Here is an 18142-nt window from a genome sequence, read left to right as displayed (position 1 = left end):
TTCCTCTTCCCCCCACAACCTCTTCATGACCAACAAAGGGATGCTGTGGCTCTGTGAAATTGGGTACTGAAAATAGATCTTTTGGGATGGATTGGTCAAGCCCCGTCTGTAAGATCTATTGATTTTACATTACTTGATGTGTTGTTCTTCAGGCTCATGTATGGTTTGGTAAAATACATCTGGTGTTACAATGTTTATTTCTGCAGAGCTGGCTTTTGCATGCAGGAGAGGATACAACACACAGCTTTTTTTGGAGTGTGCCTTGAACTCCCATGGTGATTGAATTTAAATAGTTGCAGCACTTCCTCACACTGTAGCCATGAAAGAACAGGCTTTGCAGGCTTCTAAAGTAAATAGATATGCATTTTTATCTCTGTCTTCAAGCACATTTCCCTTGCTGTTTGTTTACTTAAGAAGAAGCATTTAGCATTGTAGACCAGCTTACAAATGGAACTGCTGGGATCCCTGGGCAGGGATCCTTCCAAAGCTCTCCCTGTTCGTATTAGGTGGGGTTTTGAAACAAGGCTGTATTTTTAGAGGTGAGTTTCTTCTTAGGCTTTTAATCCACGGGAAGTATGAAGAGTCTGTGCTGGCAGATTGCACAGATAGAATTGATGGTGAACAATGTGCAATTTAATTCATCATGGAATGACAAATATGCCCATGGATTTTTTTTTTAAGATCTTTGAAGGGGTGGAAGAAAGCTGGGTAGCTGATTCTGCACAAAGCTTTACTGTTTTTTTGGCAAATGAGAGAAGAATTATAATTAATTGTCTAGACAATTTACTCCTAGCCTTAGCTTAGAAGAGCAGCTAAACATGCACATACAGTGCTGAATCAGGAGGACGTTAATCCATACTCCAGCATATTTGTAATTAATTCTGAAAGAAGCCATTATTACATGCAAATCAAATCCATTTCTGTGTAATTTATGTTCATCGGGGTTATTCCGTTCTGAATTTTGCAACTTAATTAAGAGGATATGATAATCCTGAGAAATGACAACTTGGCTGTTGCAGGAGACTTTTCTGTTGGAGAAAGGCAGGATTTTTTTTCTGTTTTATGGCCAACATGCAGTGCACAGCCCCGGCTGGATGGAGAAGGCCATCTTTAGAGATATTTACAGTGATGCAAAAGACTTGAAATAGAAGTCCACCTGCACTTCTAGGAATGCCAAACTACTTTATCTTTTGTGTTGAACTAAAAGATTTAAATTTAAATGCCAGCAAGTGATTGTCAGCCCTGGTGTAGTCAGCCTGCCTTGCTGCTAAATGATTTCTCCCATGACTCTGAAGTTTATGCTTCTGTGTGTGCCACCTCAACCATTTGTAAGTAATATCAGGCATTTATCATAAATGTCACATGAATGATAAAAGAGTTAATGGGCAACCAGGATCCTAATTAATGCTATTTTTAACACTCGTGGCAGGCACCGGGCGTTAGGGAGGGGTGAGTCCAGTCTGGCAGGGGGCAAAATGAGAGGCAGAGCAGATGCTTCATTCTTCCTTGAGGAGGTTTGGTGGCTTGGGGTCATGGAGATGAGGGGAACCTCACTGTGGAAAGGCAGGTTTGACAGGGAGATAGATCCTTTCTTTGCAGAGCACAAGGGTAGGAGGACAGGGCATAATTTCTTTGTGTACAGTAATAGTCTGGAATCTTCTGGAGGAGGGAAAACTTCAGTATCAGCTTTGAGGTGTTATAATAATTCATGTTTGGGGTTGATATATGTGGAGCAGAGCAAATAAAAGATCCATACATGAAAGGAAGAGAAGGTGCTGTATTGCTCCAACAGATAAATGGAGTAGGGATTACCTGGAACAGCTGGCATTGTATCATATACCTGAGTTTTTATCAAATGTGCAGTGCCTGATTTGTCCAACATGTACAACTAATTTTAACATGAGACTTCAGAGATGAATGTTACACTTGCCCTTGGAAACAGTGCTTACAGAGTCTCCATGGAAATTTCTGACAGTGTGTGGTTTGTCTCCTCCTTGCTTCAAACCCAGCCGTGGTTTTTGTGATAAAAATTGTAAAGTGTGTAGTGGCTTTCCTGGATAGAGCACAGGGCAAATGTACTGGAAAAGTGCAGGAGTAGTTTTAGAGCTGAAGGAGTGAGGTAGAGGCAGCTGTCAATAGATGTGGATTTTCATAAGCAATTTAAGAGATGGCAATTCAATGTGATTTTTTTTTTCTTAGCTTTGATGAACAATCAGAAAACAAGGATGGTTATGATTTGGTTGTTATAACTGACATTTTACAGCTTGCCCTATGTGTTATTCACTATTTTAGTTGATGTTTTCTTGAATCTTGATATCAGCCTGATTAAAAAGATAGATAAAAATAAATCAACATATTAGGCCAAGTGCTAAATACTTCAGTCACCATTAGAAAGGGGTTTAAAAATTACAACCATCACTAATTCCTTTGTATGTCATTAATAACTCATCAGTGACTGGATTTCTGTATTATAACTGCTCAAGTTTGGAAAAATTCGGAGGGTTCTGCCTTGAGACATGACTTCAGGTATTCTTGAAGGTGGGGTTGTGTTGGAGATTTGCTTTGATGACATAAACAAGTCTCACCATTTTTGAGTAAAGAAATCCATTAAACTGGAAGGCCTGTTTTAACTCAGAATAGAGTTTTGTGGAGGGTTTTAGTGTGGTAGGATATAGATAGTCTTTTAAATTTAACCCCCAGTGGATTACTAACTCTTTGTTCTTGTTGTTCCCGTGAGTGTACACCTGTTCTGCAGGTGTTGCCTGATGTGGCTCATGGGGATTTTCCCTGTCACACAAACAATAATGCTACAATATCAATACTCAGAAAGGCAAGTTAATTCTGCAATATTTTACCAGAACAATGCATTTGTTCTCTAAATGAGGCATTGCAGTGTGTATTATTGTGCCATAAAATCTCTTATTTTTCTAGATAAATTGAAATGTTATTGTCTTTGGAATAGCACGGCTGCTTATTTACATTCCAGTTAATATGTAAACTAGATAAACCTGGTGAATTATTCATTTAAAAAATAAAAACAAAAGGGCAAAATTCAAGGTTTAATTTGAGGATCAAAACCAGAGATGGTAATAGAAGAAATGTCATCATTTTGCTGCAGAACTCCTCCGATGGTACTTGTACTAAAACATGCAAAATATCTGTAGTATAACTGCCTGCAGTTCTTCATCCTCAAAAGCTTATACAATTTACTAGTACAAACTTTTCTTTAACTGATTTTGGGTAGAAAATAAACGTTTTATTACAGACAGCATTATTTTATCATTGTATTAAAGATATCTGTCCTCTGCATGTAAGAAGTTGCAATAAATGTTTTGGGAGACATTTAAAAAATCTGAAATATTAAAAAAAAAAAAAAACAACCTTCATACACAAATGAAGCCTATTTAGCAATAGGCTACTGGTTTTATTCCAGTAAGCACTTTATGCGAACTTGAAAACAGCTGTAGGAAGTAAACTTTGGACTTGATTGTTGTAGCTTAAACTCCAGTAATTGTGAATATTTTTAGCAGTGTTATGCCTTACATTGGTATTCAGTGGCTGAGTGAATTAGTAGTTTTACAAAGCCAGCTACTCCTGATTCCAATCCTTTTAGCAAGAAAGAAACCTTCCCATCCTCTGATAATCTTCATTAATTACCCCCTGGGTATGTTTTCTCTTATTTCTAGTGTGAACTCTGCTCACTTCTACTACCAGATAGAAATCTAATTTTTTTTTTTCATGGGCAGACTCATGAGAACCATGATACTTTTTTCTCTCTTGGAAATAAGTGGAGGCTTTATTAATGGCTTTGTAAGAACCTGGATTCTCACACTGCAGCTGAGTTTGCTCCTCTTCTCCCAGGAGTGTGGACACCAGCTCCATTTCTAATAAGAGTGTTGTGTGTAGGAGGAAGAAGGCAAAGCCAGCATTCTCAGTACATTTCTGAGGGCTGGATTTAGCTCTCACACTTAGGCCTTTCTGAAGGACCAGCAGAGTCAGGTCCACATTAGTTCAGTGTCTTGCAGGAGGGTTTTTTGTTGCCAGCTTGGCTGCTGCTCCTGCCCAGCCAGGGAGCCTCCTGTTTGGCAGGAGAACAGCCAGGCTGGGAGCTGCTCTGTTCCTAGACAGCACCTACTTTGGGTTTGGATCAACTCTACAAACATCTTTTTAATGATGAGAGCTTTGCCAAAGCTGCAGCAGCACTGCAGTGTTTGAGCTGCTGGAGAGGGAGTTCCTGGCCAGGGCAGGGACTTGGAACTGGATGGTCTTTGGTTCCTTCCAACAAAAACCATTCTGGGATTTTTTATATATGTACACAGCACCATGCTGGGCACCACTATTTTTAAATCTGTATGTTTAAATGGCACACAGTTTGATTTCACCAACCATTAGAGGAAAAAACTTATTTCTATTAACCAGTTACTCGTCATCCTCTTGTTGACATCTGTAAATTATGTCTATTAAGCACCAGCAAGTCCCTGACACTGCCTAAAATGCAAGCTCTCAGAGTCCAGAGAAAACCTTCTTCCTGTTTTGCTTTTGGAATTCTCCTAGCTCCAGATGTACTGGAGGGTTGGGACAATGGGCTCTTGGAAAAAGAGCAGCTGTGGTACAAGTGTGGAACAGCCTGGTGTATCTGTGCAGCATCTGACTGGGGGAATTAATTTTTCACTTAATGGAGAAGTGTTTTACTTTCTCTCCACTTAAACTCAGTAACTGGGGGTTTGAGTTTGTTAGGTTTTTTTTCTTAATTTATATTTTTAGTGGATGGTGGCACCTGAGTGAACTTATTGTGCCCTCAGAGTGCTTTGGATGTGCACAAACCCCCTATACATAACTGTTTTTGATCGTTCTTTTTATCAGTTTTTCACATGTATCCTCTAACCCATAGGAAGTGATGATGTTCCAAATGTGCCAATGTGATCATTAAAAAGAGGAACAAATCTTGGTTAATTTTAAAAATACATTAACACTGTTTTCTTTTTGACATAGATGGAAATGGGCAGACAAAAAATAATTTGGTTCTTAAAGGCTCTCAGTTATTCACACACAAGAAAGTAATATGCTTAAAAAATAAGAATAAAGAGCAGAAAAGAATGAAAGCCCTTTGCTTTCCAGGCTCTGAGCAGAACTGGGAAGCATTTTCCTTTAGCCTTGACCCTTCATGAGGTGTATACTGGACTTCTGGATCCCCAAAATTTAACAAGTAGCTCTTTAAAACTCAGAGCTCATTTTTATGCTGCTTTGAGAGGGGGATGTGCAAGGAATTGTGATGATAACAGCAGCAACTTCCCGAACTAACTCTGTGTCCATTCAGTTCTCCATTTTCAGTTTTAAGGCATTTTGGCCTGGATGCCACAGTATTTTAGCAGAATTTCCTGACATTCCTATCCTGAGGGATTCTGCCAAAGCTCGTGGGACTGCACGTGGAGTGTGGAGATATCCACAGGGACCCTTCTGACTCCTAGTGAATATAAAAACCACTGTCTCCCCAAACTCCTACTACAAAATCCTCTAAAAATAGCAAATTTATATGAAGTTGAGTTGCTTAGTATAAATAGCCAGTTCTTGGCCACCTAGAAACCATCCAGTGACATCCAGCCACCTTGGCCATCCTGTGATTCACATAAAGCTCAGCTCTGGATGGTCTTCACTCATGCAGAAATCTGTCCAGCCTCTCTTTCAAATAGCACAGGAATAATGCATCTCTTGCATTTCCAGCTCTCAGGTGTTGGGTTAAGTATTAAATTTAACACCAAATAAATAAATGCCATTTTTGTGGTGTGGTTGGGCAATTACCACAAGACATTCTATTAAAATTAATTTCCCTGAAGCCCGTTGGCTTTTTTTAGTCTCTGGATACTATGGAAACCTGGTTGCTGGATTGGAGCTTTATGAAAAACACTACTTGTGCCTGGTATTTAAGGAGAGAAAATACTGTTTCTTTTAATTGCAGGATCCTGCTACAAACCTGCAAAACTGCAGGTGAGGGAAAGCAGATGAATTGTTTCAAATGGTGGAAAATGAATTGGCAAACTCCTATTGCTTAGGACAGAACTAATCTAAAAATCTGAAATTTTTCCTTTTTTATTTTCTTTGTTTTTCCTTTTTCTGGGGGAGGTGCATGCATCTTACAAGCAGGAGAAATACTATCACATGTGTGTCATGGTTTCTTCCTTTATTTATGGACAGTTTTCTTTTTCCTGTTCTGAGACTGCCAATCAATTTGTCCAACACTGAAATGCTCAATTCACCTGCTGGTTGTGTTTCATGAGCCACAAGTCTGTGCAGAGGTTAAAAGGAAGATTAGGAGCATCTGATCATCATAGGCTTCATGAGCAGTAATCTTCCCCTCCCTCCCTAGCCCAAAAATTCAAGTTTTCTGAAAAAAATAGCTTCACTCATGGATCCCTACTAGGCAAATATATCTTTGCTATTATCTCCAAATCTGAAAAAGCAAATGAGAACTCTGTAGGTGGACATGTACTGTATTCATTTAGGGGTTTTTGGTTAGATTTCCTCAGTGTCATCCCCCTTTAACCTTTACTGTGAAATGAGGCTCTCTAAACTGTTCTCGAGGTTTCAGAGGGGTTAAATAAATCCCTAATGTTGGTACACACAGCAGGCTCCCCACTGCTTCTGTGTGGGTGCTAAGAACTGCAGAAAAACTTGATTTGAAGACATTCTGAACTTTTGGGTCTGATCTAGCAGAAGCTCTGCATTCCTTTGATTAATATTCTTTTTATATCCAATCTCTAGCATGTGCCCTCTACAGAAGACTGGGTTCAGATTTAATCCATTAATTGCTTAAAAAGAGCAGGAGAAGGCTTCCTTCCCCATTGCTATTCTCCTGCTAAGATGGCTAATGGTAAATACATGGGAATATTCAGTGTTGGAGTTATCTCAATAAATGGTGGCCATCCCATTCAGAGCTGCTGTGCTCCTCTGAAATTACTGTGCAGCTCTGCAGGACACCAGTAAGGGAGAAGGTGGCTTTCCAAGGAATCCTTGCCTAGTTTTTTTCCTCTACCTTCAAAGCATTTCCTATGCCTTGTGACTGTGTGGCTCAGCAAATTCATCTAATAAGCAAATTGAAATGTACTTTAAATCAATGAGATTAGAAATAATATTTTACATCCTGTTGTGCCACTGATAGGAATCTTCAGAGACTCTTGCATACAACAATGAAGGATAATAATCGTTTTTCACTACCTCGTTTTTGCCTCATATATTCTGGCAGCTGTCTGGGGAGGTGGATTTTTTGTTCTCATCTTGTGGTACAAAGTTTTCACTTTTTAGAAAAACATAATTTCTCCATGGTCAAAATAGGTTCTCCTGTGTTGTCTTCATGGCCAAGTGGTGATTCCTCTGTTTTGGGTTCTGGATGCGGCTGCACTTGAAGGTCTCTGAGAGCTTTGCTGATCAGAGCACTGGAAATTGTCCTAGCAAATACATGGAAGTTTCTCAAGAATGAGTGAGTATAGAATGATAGGATAAGAGTAGGTACCCAAGTGTTCCTTTATTTGCTGATTAAGAGAAAATTTGAAAGCATAGAAGTTCATAAAAAGAAGTAATGGAAGAGTTTATTTACAGCCAGTTACAAACAGGGTTGTTTCTGGACAAATATCATACAAAAGTCTGCGGAGCAGATACAAAAGTCTTGTGTTGATTATGTTGTATTTTATTTGAAAAAGATACAAGCAGCAAAATGCGAGAATCTCAATCTCCCTGGTATTTTTTACTGCAATTCCTTTTTCCAGAACTGTTCTCCAAACAACTGATATTGTTTTTAATGGACTCGACCTGTGACTTTTCAGTACCAGATAAATTTGTGAGAAGCCATGCTTATTGCTGACAGGCTTGTGAGTTGTTGACTGGTGTATTTATTTACACTGGGGGTGATTATGGCTCACTTCAACTCCTAAATTAAAGAGGAAATTGTTCTTAAATGACAAGCAAAACATCCATTGTAAAAGTTTCTTGGGTTTTTGATGTCTAAATATGCCTTATTGACTGTGCCTATTTTGGAGCTGGCTTGTACAAAACTGGATAGATTGGAAATGGAATTGAAGATGGGTTTTGTCTGGGAGTAGCTCTTTGGTTCTCATAATTCCCTGTGCATTTTTAGAATAGTTTGGAGATATTTAATAGAAATCATGTGCACACCTAAAAAAGTGGTGGTTCTTCAGAGCTGGAAATTATGTAGGCAGCTGTTATCGAAGACTCAAAGACTAGGCATATTCATTTCCAGCTCTCCTTTTCCTGCAATTTTTTTCCTGTTTCTTTGTTTCCCAAGCAAACCTCTGGAGAAGTGCTGTTCAAACTTTGGTTCTTTTGCTCCTTTCTCATGGTATGGCCCTGAATCTGGGTGCCTGAACTTGTTCCTATTTGGTCTCCCCAAGGGATTGATCAAGGTGGTTTTCTCTGGATGAGTCTTTTTCCACGTGTAAAGGTGTGAAAACCTCAGGCCTGAAACCTGGTGTTTCTCTTTGGCAGCTCTGACAGTAAAGAAACTTGCCCATGCCTTGAATGGTAGCAAATAACACCCAATTGGCCGACTGGTGCCATTTTAAGGCTATGACAGCCATTGTCTCTTCCCCCAAGGAACAGGACAAGAGCAAATGGCCAGGGGAGGTTTAGATTGGATGTTAGGCAAAGTATCTCCTCCGAAAGAAGGGCCTGGAACACTGCCCAGGCCAGTGGTGGAGCCACCATTGCTGGAGGGATTTAAAAGCCATGTGGATTTGGCACTTGGCACATGGGTCAGTGGTGGCCTTGGCAGTGCTGTGTTAGTGGTTGGACTCAGTGATCTTTGAGTGTTTTTCCAACTTAAACCATTCTCTGGTTCTATCCTTGCAAAGAAGTAGGGATAACTTGCAGGGGTTTAGGATTCTGTGAGGCAGTTCCAGGTTTCTGCAGTTGCCTTATCCAAGTGTTCATGTTTCAGCTGCTTCACTGGAGCTGGAAGTGCTGGATTCAGAACATTCCCATGGTGGACGAATCTTCCGATGGCTGCATGTGGTGGCTGGATCCTCTCTGAACTATTCAAGTGCTCCTAAAGCAGCTACACTGAATCTTGTCATTCAGACACCGACTTTTTCTTGTTCTTTTTCAAGGCAGATTGAAATGAAGGTTTGATTCATTTTGGGTAGATAAGGATCTTTTAATGTTAATATTAACTGTCGCTGGCATAGGAAGATTGTATTGGTAGGTTTTTCCATCTCTGAAGGGATTATGTAGTGGGTGAATTCCTGTCTTCAACTTTAGAAAACAGGGAAGGGTTTGGAACATAATAATGGAGCTGGTACAATATTTGACACTGTTGTAAAAGTCACCAAGAATAGGTTTTCCACACAGGAATATTGCCACCTTCCTGACATTGCAGAGGAATTTTTAATGAGTGAAATTCCTCTTTCATTTGCATACTAACCCATATCTAATTGCTGGATTACTGTTGAAGCTTCAGCTTGACTCTCTGAATATTAAAAAACACTTGATATTTTAAGCAGTTTTATATTTTCTGTTTTGCTGCTTTTAATGTACAAATGAATGTCATTAATCCAATTTACATATTTCCAAAGACCTTTTGATGTAGTAAGATGTAAAAGTTTATTTTTAATTTTTTTAGTGACAATCTTATATGCAAAACTGCTGCTGCCAGGCAATTATCCACCCAGATAGTTTTAACACAGTTACTCATAATCAGCACAGATTAGTGACATGGCAGCAGTTTTTGGGAGATGTATGACCCATTCTAAGCATTGACTTTCAAATTGACATGAATGTGCAAATTCACATTTAGAAAACTTTTTCTTATTTATTTGTCTCCATGGGAGAATATCAGAGGTTTGTTGTTTTTTCCTTTTGGTCTTTTTGTTTTGTTTTGTTTTGTTTTTTCCCGTCTAATATCTCAATTTTATCATATTCTATAGACAAGGAACATTTTTCTTCCTGCTTTTGGATTTTGGTTTCCAGTCCATAGGGATCTGAGTAAAGAAATGCTGTCTTCAATAAAATATGCCATGTTTGCACAGCAATTTCTTTATTGTTCTGCAGTAATGTCTTTGGGAGAAGTGTCTCTTTTGAATTATTATTTTAATTAGTTTTGATTCACATTGGTTCCTGTTGTCTCCTGTGCACACTGAGAACTCTCTCAGCACAAAGTTTACTCTGAAATCTGCCCTGTTACAGTGACAGACATTAAAAAATCACTTGGTCTGTAGCTGTGGGAAGGTTCCTGCCCATCTGGTCCTTCATATACTAAATATGAAACGAGATCTTTAGTCTGCAGACTTGAGAATTTGCTTCATGTGGAGTTTGGAGGGATGTGTGCAAGCTTAGGCTCAATAACCCATTCCCAAAGGATGCTCCTGCTCTCTGCAAGCCCTCTCTGCTTCTAGCACAAGAAGGGGTTGATTTTATTTGATGCTTTCAGTATAGATAATCTGTATTTCAAGGTTTTGTAAGATCCAGTCTTGCTGCCCTGTGCTCATCTTTTGATAAGTTCGGCTTTGAGTGTTTCATTCTGATTTGGAGTAAGATCCTCCAAGTATTGGATGAGCTGCTACAGACAGGCAGAGAGCCCAAAAATAGATAAAATATAATCCCAGCATACTTCTCTTCATTTGTCAATCTTCTTGCTAATGAGGAAAAATAAATCAGGAAGGAAAACTCTTACAAATGTAATCTCAAAAGTTGAAAGAGATGGGGAGAAAACAAGAAAATGGGGGGAAAAAGTGATTACAAATTGGTTTTTCTTCTATCAGCCTACTGAGACATTTTGATCTAATGGTTTAACAGACTGAGATGCTTTGTGATGCAGAATAAAGCTTTGAGATATCAACCTGAGGATCAACTTTGTATTTGCAAGTTAACACCTTTGCTGAATGGCTCTCTTGGGATTTTAGGATATATTAGGAGTGGTTGAAGGAAGAAAGTTAGACTTAGACTTGGAATTACAGAACCTCATTTAAAATGTTATGTTTACTAAACTTACTGTGCAAGGTAGAAAATGCATGGCAACTTATTTCCTGAAGGAATAAAGACTAAGAGCTATGCAAATCAAAGTAAAATTGTGATTTTTTTTTTCTTAAAAAAATGTGTAGAAATTATTTCAGTCTTAAGGACTTCAGATCACAGCTGGGCACTAAACTAGGGCCTGGTTGTCCCAGGTTAGGGAAACAAATGCTCAGAGGACACTCCGGGCAGGAATGTAAGTTGGGCTGGATAAATCCAGTCCATGTGTTTCCACATAAATACCAGTAGGAAGGCAGTGGCAGTACATGTTTTGAAAAATGAAACATTTGAAAATTGTCAGATTTATGGCTTTGTATCAAGGCACTGAATCACTCAAAGATTATCAACAGTAAAAAATGGGAGTTAGGCTGGAAACATATTGTTTATATGTGGAAAAAAGCATAAATCCAGCAGTTTCTAATATCTGGGAAGCCTGGCCCATCTTTTAAAAATTATTTTGGTTACTTAAATTCCTCACTTTTGGAGGAATTCTTGAAAAGGTGAAACCATTGATTGTATTTGTAGCAGTCTCATTGCTCCATGTCTTGTCATCCTGATGTTAGCGCCAGGTGTCCCCTCAGATTCCTCTGTCAGGGACTGCAGCTAACCCTGTGGTTCAAGCAGAGATGTCCAAATTGTGCACCTCATTTCAATCCCAAAATAAACTTCAGAACCCAGTAACACTGAGAGAGCTGGAACAGAACAATGCCAGTCCAGCTCCCTGAAGTGCTGTCACGTTTGCTAGGCATTCCTGGGGCCGTGTGGTCTGGAGAGATCCCTTTTCTCTGAGCTTTCCTTGTGGCAGTGGTAGCCCGAGCTGGATGTAGCTGCTTCAGCCACCATGTGTATCCATCTCTTCAGGCTGTTCATGTTTTGTGGCAGCTTTGGCAACCTGCTGGGATTTTTCTGAGTAATGCAAGTGGTGAGGAATGATAATAATAATACTGTTAACCCTTTGATTACTCAGCCAGCCGGGAGGGTGATTTTGGGGAGCAGAGCCTCCCCTGCCCCCCCTTTCCCTGTGCCCCTCCAAAAATGCACCAATGAGTATGTGTTAGGAAGCCTAAATAGAGACAGAGATATGAATAAGCTTTCTAAGGAGGTGAGAATATAAAAAAGGAAGATGATATGATTCTCCCTCTGACAATTTTTTCCAGCAGTTTGAAAAATACAGAGAGTGCTTTGTTGTTTTTCCCCGTTCCCCTTCATTCCCAAGGTCAGATAAGAATGGCAACCGTGGTGGTTAATGCTGACAACCTTTCTCCATCCTTGTCTGGCTCCTACAAGGGAGAGATTTGCAGTGGCAATATAATACAACACTGTGAGTTTTTTCCTTGGCTGAGGCAAAAGCTTCCCAACTTCTGTATGGAATGATTTCCAGAGGACCCTAATCCTGCCCCAAGAGCTGGGGGCTGGACACAGCTGATTTATGGTAACATTAAAATATTGACAGCACATTGCTGCTGTGGGGATAAGATGACTGTATTTTGATAGAGGCAGGGCAGAGGAAGGATGAATAAACACTTCTAATGCAGAAAAATGAACAAAAAAGGAGAAGCACATGGGATTGAATTTCCAGGGAAATGAACAGAAGACCACAGATGCTGATTATGAGAATCTTCATCAGATTCCTGGTCTAGTGGAAGTGTCTCCCTCATGGCAGGGGAGTTGGAACTAAATGACCTTTAAGATCCCTTCCATCCCAAACCATTCTGTGATTCCATGATTCTTTGAGATCTCTACATAGGCCCAGACAATTTTGCCCAATATCCTTTGGCTGAAGATGCAAGTTTTTTGCTGGGAAATGCAGATTTTAGGCTGAAGTGCTGCTAACTGTGCTCAGTATGGGAAATGCAGATTTTAGGCCGAAACTGTGCTCGGTGTGGGAAAGGAAGGTCCCTGCTGTTGCTGTGCTGCCACCTGCCATGGCCTGTTGAGGATCAGCCCCCCAGCCCTTCATGTCCTTGGGCTGGTTAATGAGCTTCCCTGGGCTTCCTGCCTGGCAGCAAACAATGCCACTTCACCAGCTCTCGAGTCACCACTAATTGAAGCAGCACAATTATCCAATCCTTGGCCTTGTTCCACATCTGAAATAAAACAGCTGTGTTATGATGTTATGATCAAATTCTTTCTCTGTTATATGACCTAATAAATTAACGGTTGGGAATCATTCATTTGTGATTCAGTTTGTCACTAAAATATCCTAATTCCATCAATGGTCTTTCGGATAAATTTCACTGGGTTTGCTTGGTCTGAAAAGAAATTTTGCTGCTCCAAGCCATCCATTCTAGGAGGACTGAGTTGGTGGTCTCTGGGATACAGAAAAGCAGTGAAAAAAATAGAGTATAATGAAATATTTCTGCAAATAATTGGTTTCACAGAGAAGTGCTGTCTCATCAGTTTAGTGAGAGACACAGGTCAGCTCCTGAGAGCTCTCAAAATTGTCCTGGGTTGGTGTCCAAGGAGCTGTCTGGATACACTTATGTGGATTGATGGCTCTGCAGAAAGCCTGACCCAGCATGTGGCAGGATAACCCTTGCTACAACAAGCTCAAGGATGAAAAATTAAACAATTCCAGAGAAATATCTGGTTTGCAAAATTAAAGCATTCTTCTGAATTAAGCTAAACAGGATTTTTCTTTGGTTCTCCAAGTATTTCTATTTGCTTTGAGACTGGAAATTTAGCATCCTTCTAGACAGATTGGCCTGCCTTAGACACCTTTTAAAACAAAAGATATCTGATTTTTCTGATTTTTTTAATTTCCTTCCTCATTTTTTGTCTACTAGGAATGCAGCCACCAAAACCACAGTGTTGTTAAATGGCTTCTAAACTGTGTCACTAAGAATTAGGAAGCCTTAGTTTAAAACTGGAAATATGAACAAGGGAGAAAAGACTTTAACCCTGCAGAATTAAAACTGTTGTATGGCTCACCAAAATAGATTTCAAGGAAGAAGTAGCTAAAGGCATAAATATCTGATGATGGATGTTTTTCTTTCAAATGTGCTAGAAACAGGGAGGTCTGCCAGAGGTCAGCAGACCTGAAGGATGATGGACCTTTAAAAGGCAGCACTGTTGAAAGAGTATGTTATTGATGGAAACCTCAGAGAGTTCTTAGTCATAGTCCAGCTATGGAGGAGTTTGGGATATGGCTGCTTCTTCAGGACACTTAGAGAAACAACCTGAGAACTGAGTTAGGAGTTTTCCCACAGCTGGAGAGCTGGTGCTGGTGTCAGAAAGATTAGAATTGCTAGAAAAGGGATTAAAAACACACCAGCCTTCAGGAGCCAAAATTTAGCATTCCATGATATGGTTCAAGGGCATGGCAGTGTTCAGTAAAAGGTTGGACTTGATGATCTTGGACGTCTTTTCCAACTTTAGTGATTCCAAAATGGGAAGTCATGTTTTTGGAAGAAATTGGTGGTTGTAGGAATAACTGCCTTGGCAGCCTCAGCTTTCATTTGGACATTGGGAATGATGTGCTTGAAAACCAGCTAATTGTGTAGTAAGAGAAAAACACCTCCTGGGATAAGAAATAAAGGGTAGAGATAAATGGACCTATTTCAAAATACAGGGAAAAGGAGCACAGTTTTTGAGGGCTGTGAGCTGTCCTGTTAAATTTGTACAACGACGATCAGATATAGGATCCTAGGCATAATTCAAAACCAGAAAAGCATTTGGAGCTTAACTAGAAGAGCAGGAGATGCCCATGTTGAGTATGTCAAAGGAAGTGTACCTGGGGAGGAATCCCCCTGGGCACCAGGATGTGCTGGGGCTGACCAGCTGGAAAGCAGCTTTGCAGAGGACTCAGGGATCCTGGTATTTCTGCTTTCTGTTTGTTAAATGCATCTGTACCTCTATTTCATGGCTGGCTTAAAATACACGCATGCAAAGTGCAAAAGATGTCAGAAATATGAGCGAGGTTAAGCTGCTAAGGGACAGAAAGGGTGGCGGTAAATTAAATTCTTCGTGTTTCATGTCAGGTAGCTCTGACACGTGGTATAGATTCATATGCATAACAGAGAAATGTATTTTGTATATCCTAATACTGAGCAAGAACAGAATGCAGCTACTAATTTGTAAAATATGTCTTTTATTTATTGAGCAAGTCTATGAAATATTTCCCTCATCCTGTATAATGACAATCTCCACATTTTTTCATGCAACTAGAAAAATACTGTGAGCAAAACGCAATACCAGGAAATGATCAGTGCAGTTTCAGAAGGTTTAATTTGGTATTAAACATGAATCACAAATGTATCAGTGAGGACTGAAACCTTCCTAAGTCGTTCCCTCCTAAATACCTAAATCTCTGCATCTTCAAGAGCAAGGACAGAGCTGTGAGCAGTCAGCAAGTACAAGATCCCCCTTGACAGAGTATCACCAATCTGTGCCCGCGGTGCTGTTTTACAGCTCCAGTTGACTTGTAACACAGCAACTGTCTCCAAGCAACTGGGAGAAATAGCGGCATGTACAACCAGGATACAGAACCCGGCAGGGACAGGGAGGGTCAGGCAGCCCTGCACCCCTTCCCACCCAGCCTTGGCTCCTGCCCCCTGCTGGAAAAGGCTCCAGCTGCCTTGGAGGTGGCCCTTGCCAGCAGGAAGCAGCTATCCCTGTGGGTGGGAGATGGGATTGGGCCGTCGGCTGCCCACATCAGTCATTTTGCCAAAATAATCTTCATGTATTAATCAACTCCGCTCCCTTGTCTGTGCCAGTGGGGCTTGGAAAAATTGTATTTTTGCAGCCAACTGACTCCAAACAAGATCTCAAAACCAAAGCAAAGTAGCTGTTGATTGAGTCTAATTCACTACAATCAATATACAACAAAGAAAGAAAACTTATATGTTTAATATAATTTCTCCCCAGCTGTTTTATCAAATTGCAAAACTAACAATATATGTAGGAAGCGTCTTCTTTTAAAAGGTAATAATCTACATTTGCAGTCCTTGTCCTGCTGAGAAAGTTCATCATTTTTTTATTTGTTGTATTATGTTTCATTTAGGACCCATTCCAACTGTTTAAAAGCTGCAGGAATGTAGCAATCCACTTCCCCCCATTTTAACTCCAACAGAATATTTGGAACTCTTTGTGGAAGGGAATTGTAATCTATGAATACTTGCTACAGAACCTAGTAACCTAAGAGGATTTTTTCTTTTTATGGTATAATTTGTGTGACTGTTGATTTGGGGTATTATAATTTTGAAGAAGTGTTTTGAGATTAAAAGCTTGAGTCTTTTCTTAGGGGTCATGAAGAGCTAGAAAGAAAGGGAAGAAAGGGGAACAAACATGAGCTTGTTTTTTGGTTGTTAGTTTGCCATTGTTTCTTTTCCCCAGGCCTAAATTGTCAGGCTTGTGGATGATGCCGGGACATGCACTGTAAGGTTTGCCTTGCTTTTCCCCATTTATTCCCTTTTTTATGCTTCCTAAATTCTAAAAAGTCTCCAGTGAATGAGTTCTGTTAGTGACCACACATTAATAGCAGATGACTCTACTCCCATTTTACAGACACTTTCTGTACTGTCACTCATCAGTGCTATTTAAACCAGAGATACTGCTTTAGTGATCTGAATAACTCAACCCAACAAACTCACAGAAACACGTTTATATCACAGATTTCATTGCCTTCTCCAGCTGGAATTTTCTAAAAGGAAGTAAAAGCTTCTGGGTAGGACAATGTGAAAGGTCATGCTGCAGAAACATCCATGTGCTGACAGCCCTTCATGAGTACTAGCTCCTGTGATAGCCTCTTTCAGACCATAATTAATATTATTATTCAGTACAAATGTATTACTATTATGATGTTCCTTTTTTATTAATCTGTTCATTTTTATTGTAACATAAATGGCACACGGTCAGCATTTGGTGCACACCCAATACATTGGAACTATCCATGTTTTCAAGATGGTCCCATCACATTTGAGAGGAAATGGCCTCAACTTATGCCAGGCGAAGTTTAGGTTGGATATTTGGAAAATTTTCTTCACTAAAAGGATGCTCCAGCCCTGGTACAGGTTGCCCAGGGCAGTGGTGGAGTGCCCATGCCTGATGGGATTTAAAAGCTGTGTGGATGTGGCACCTGGGGACATGGGTTAGTGGTGGCCTTGTAGTGCTGGGGAATGGTTAGACTTGGTGATCTTTTCCAACCTGGATGGTTCTATAATTCTATGAAAATATATAAATATATATATATATATATACATACACACACACACACACACACACACATATATATATATATATATATATATATGTTTTTGGTTTTTTTTTTTACTTTCTGCTTGACAAAGAGATTTGAACTGCATCCCACCCATTCCATTATTAGATCTCCATCCTGAGAATATGAGATGGATACATAGATAGATATATTCTCTTTCTGTGAATACAGATGAAGCTGCTGGGTTTCTTCTTTTCTTCCTCTGGAATATTTTTTGTGTACTGCAGGAAAAAAGGCCGTTCATTCTCTCTAGCTCTGGGTAGCAGCAGCAGAGGGAAAGCTCTGGCTCCTGGGGTGCCCCAGCCTTGCTGTGAGGGATGGGGAGAGCTTTGGGGCCCCTGCAGGGCTGGCACTGCAGGGGGCAGCGAGGAAACTCAAACGTGCTCCTCTCCTGCCCTGGTGCTTCCCGCAGGGAGAGATGGAAAACGTGCTGCCAACCTGGAGCTCCCTGCTCCGCTCCTTCCCTGCTCCACCCCCACGCTGGCACTGGGAATAAAGCTGCCACCAAATGTATGAGTGTCCCTCGAGCAACAGGCTCGGAGGGAGCTGGGCTTGTTCAGCCTGAAGAGGAGACGGCTCCAGGGAGACGCTGCTGTGGCCTTCCAGTGCTTAATGGGAGCTGACAGAACGATGGGGACAGATTTTTTAGTGGAGGACGAGAGGGGATGGTTTTAAACTAAAAGAGGTTTGGTTCAGAGTCGATGTGATGGGGAAAGTTTTTGCTGAGAGGGTGGTGAGGCCCTGGAGTGGATTTCCCGGAGGAGCTGTGGCTGCTCCATGCCTGGAAGTGTCCAAGGCCAGGCTGGATGGGGCTTGGAGCAACCTGGGCTAGTGGAAGGTGTCCCTGCCCATGGCAGGGGTGGCACTGGATGAGCTTTAAAGGTCTCTCCCAACCCAAATCATCCTGTGATT

The 18142-nt window shown here is 40.5% G+C and overlaps 1 protein-coding gene across 7 annotated transcripts in view; it reads left to right on the top strand.

The window, feature by feature from the left end:
• Positions 1 to 18142, top strand: part of SHANK2 (SH3 and multiple ankyrin repeat domains 2) — a 266084-nt gene that overhangs the window by 155589 nt on the left and 92353 nt on the right. The window lies entirely within an intron of this gene.

Source organism: Anomalospiza imberbis, chromosome 6 (genome assembly GCF_031753505.1).
Source record: "Anomalospiza imberbis isolate Cuckoo-Finch-1a 21T00152 chromosome 6, ASM3175350v1, whole genome shotgun sequence".
NCBI classification, from domain to species: Eukaryota; Metazoa; Chordata; class Aves; order Passeriformes; family Viduidae; genus Anomalospiza; species Anomalospiza imberbis.
This window is presented reverse-complemented; position numbering and strand designations above follow the sequence as displayed.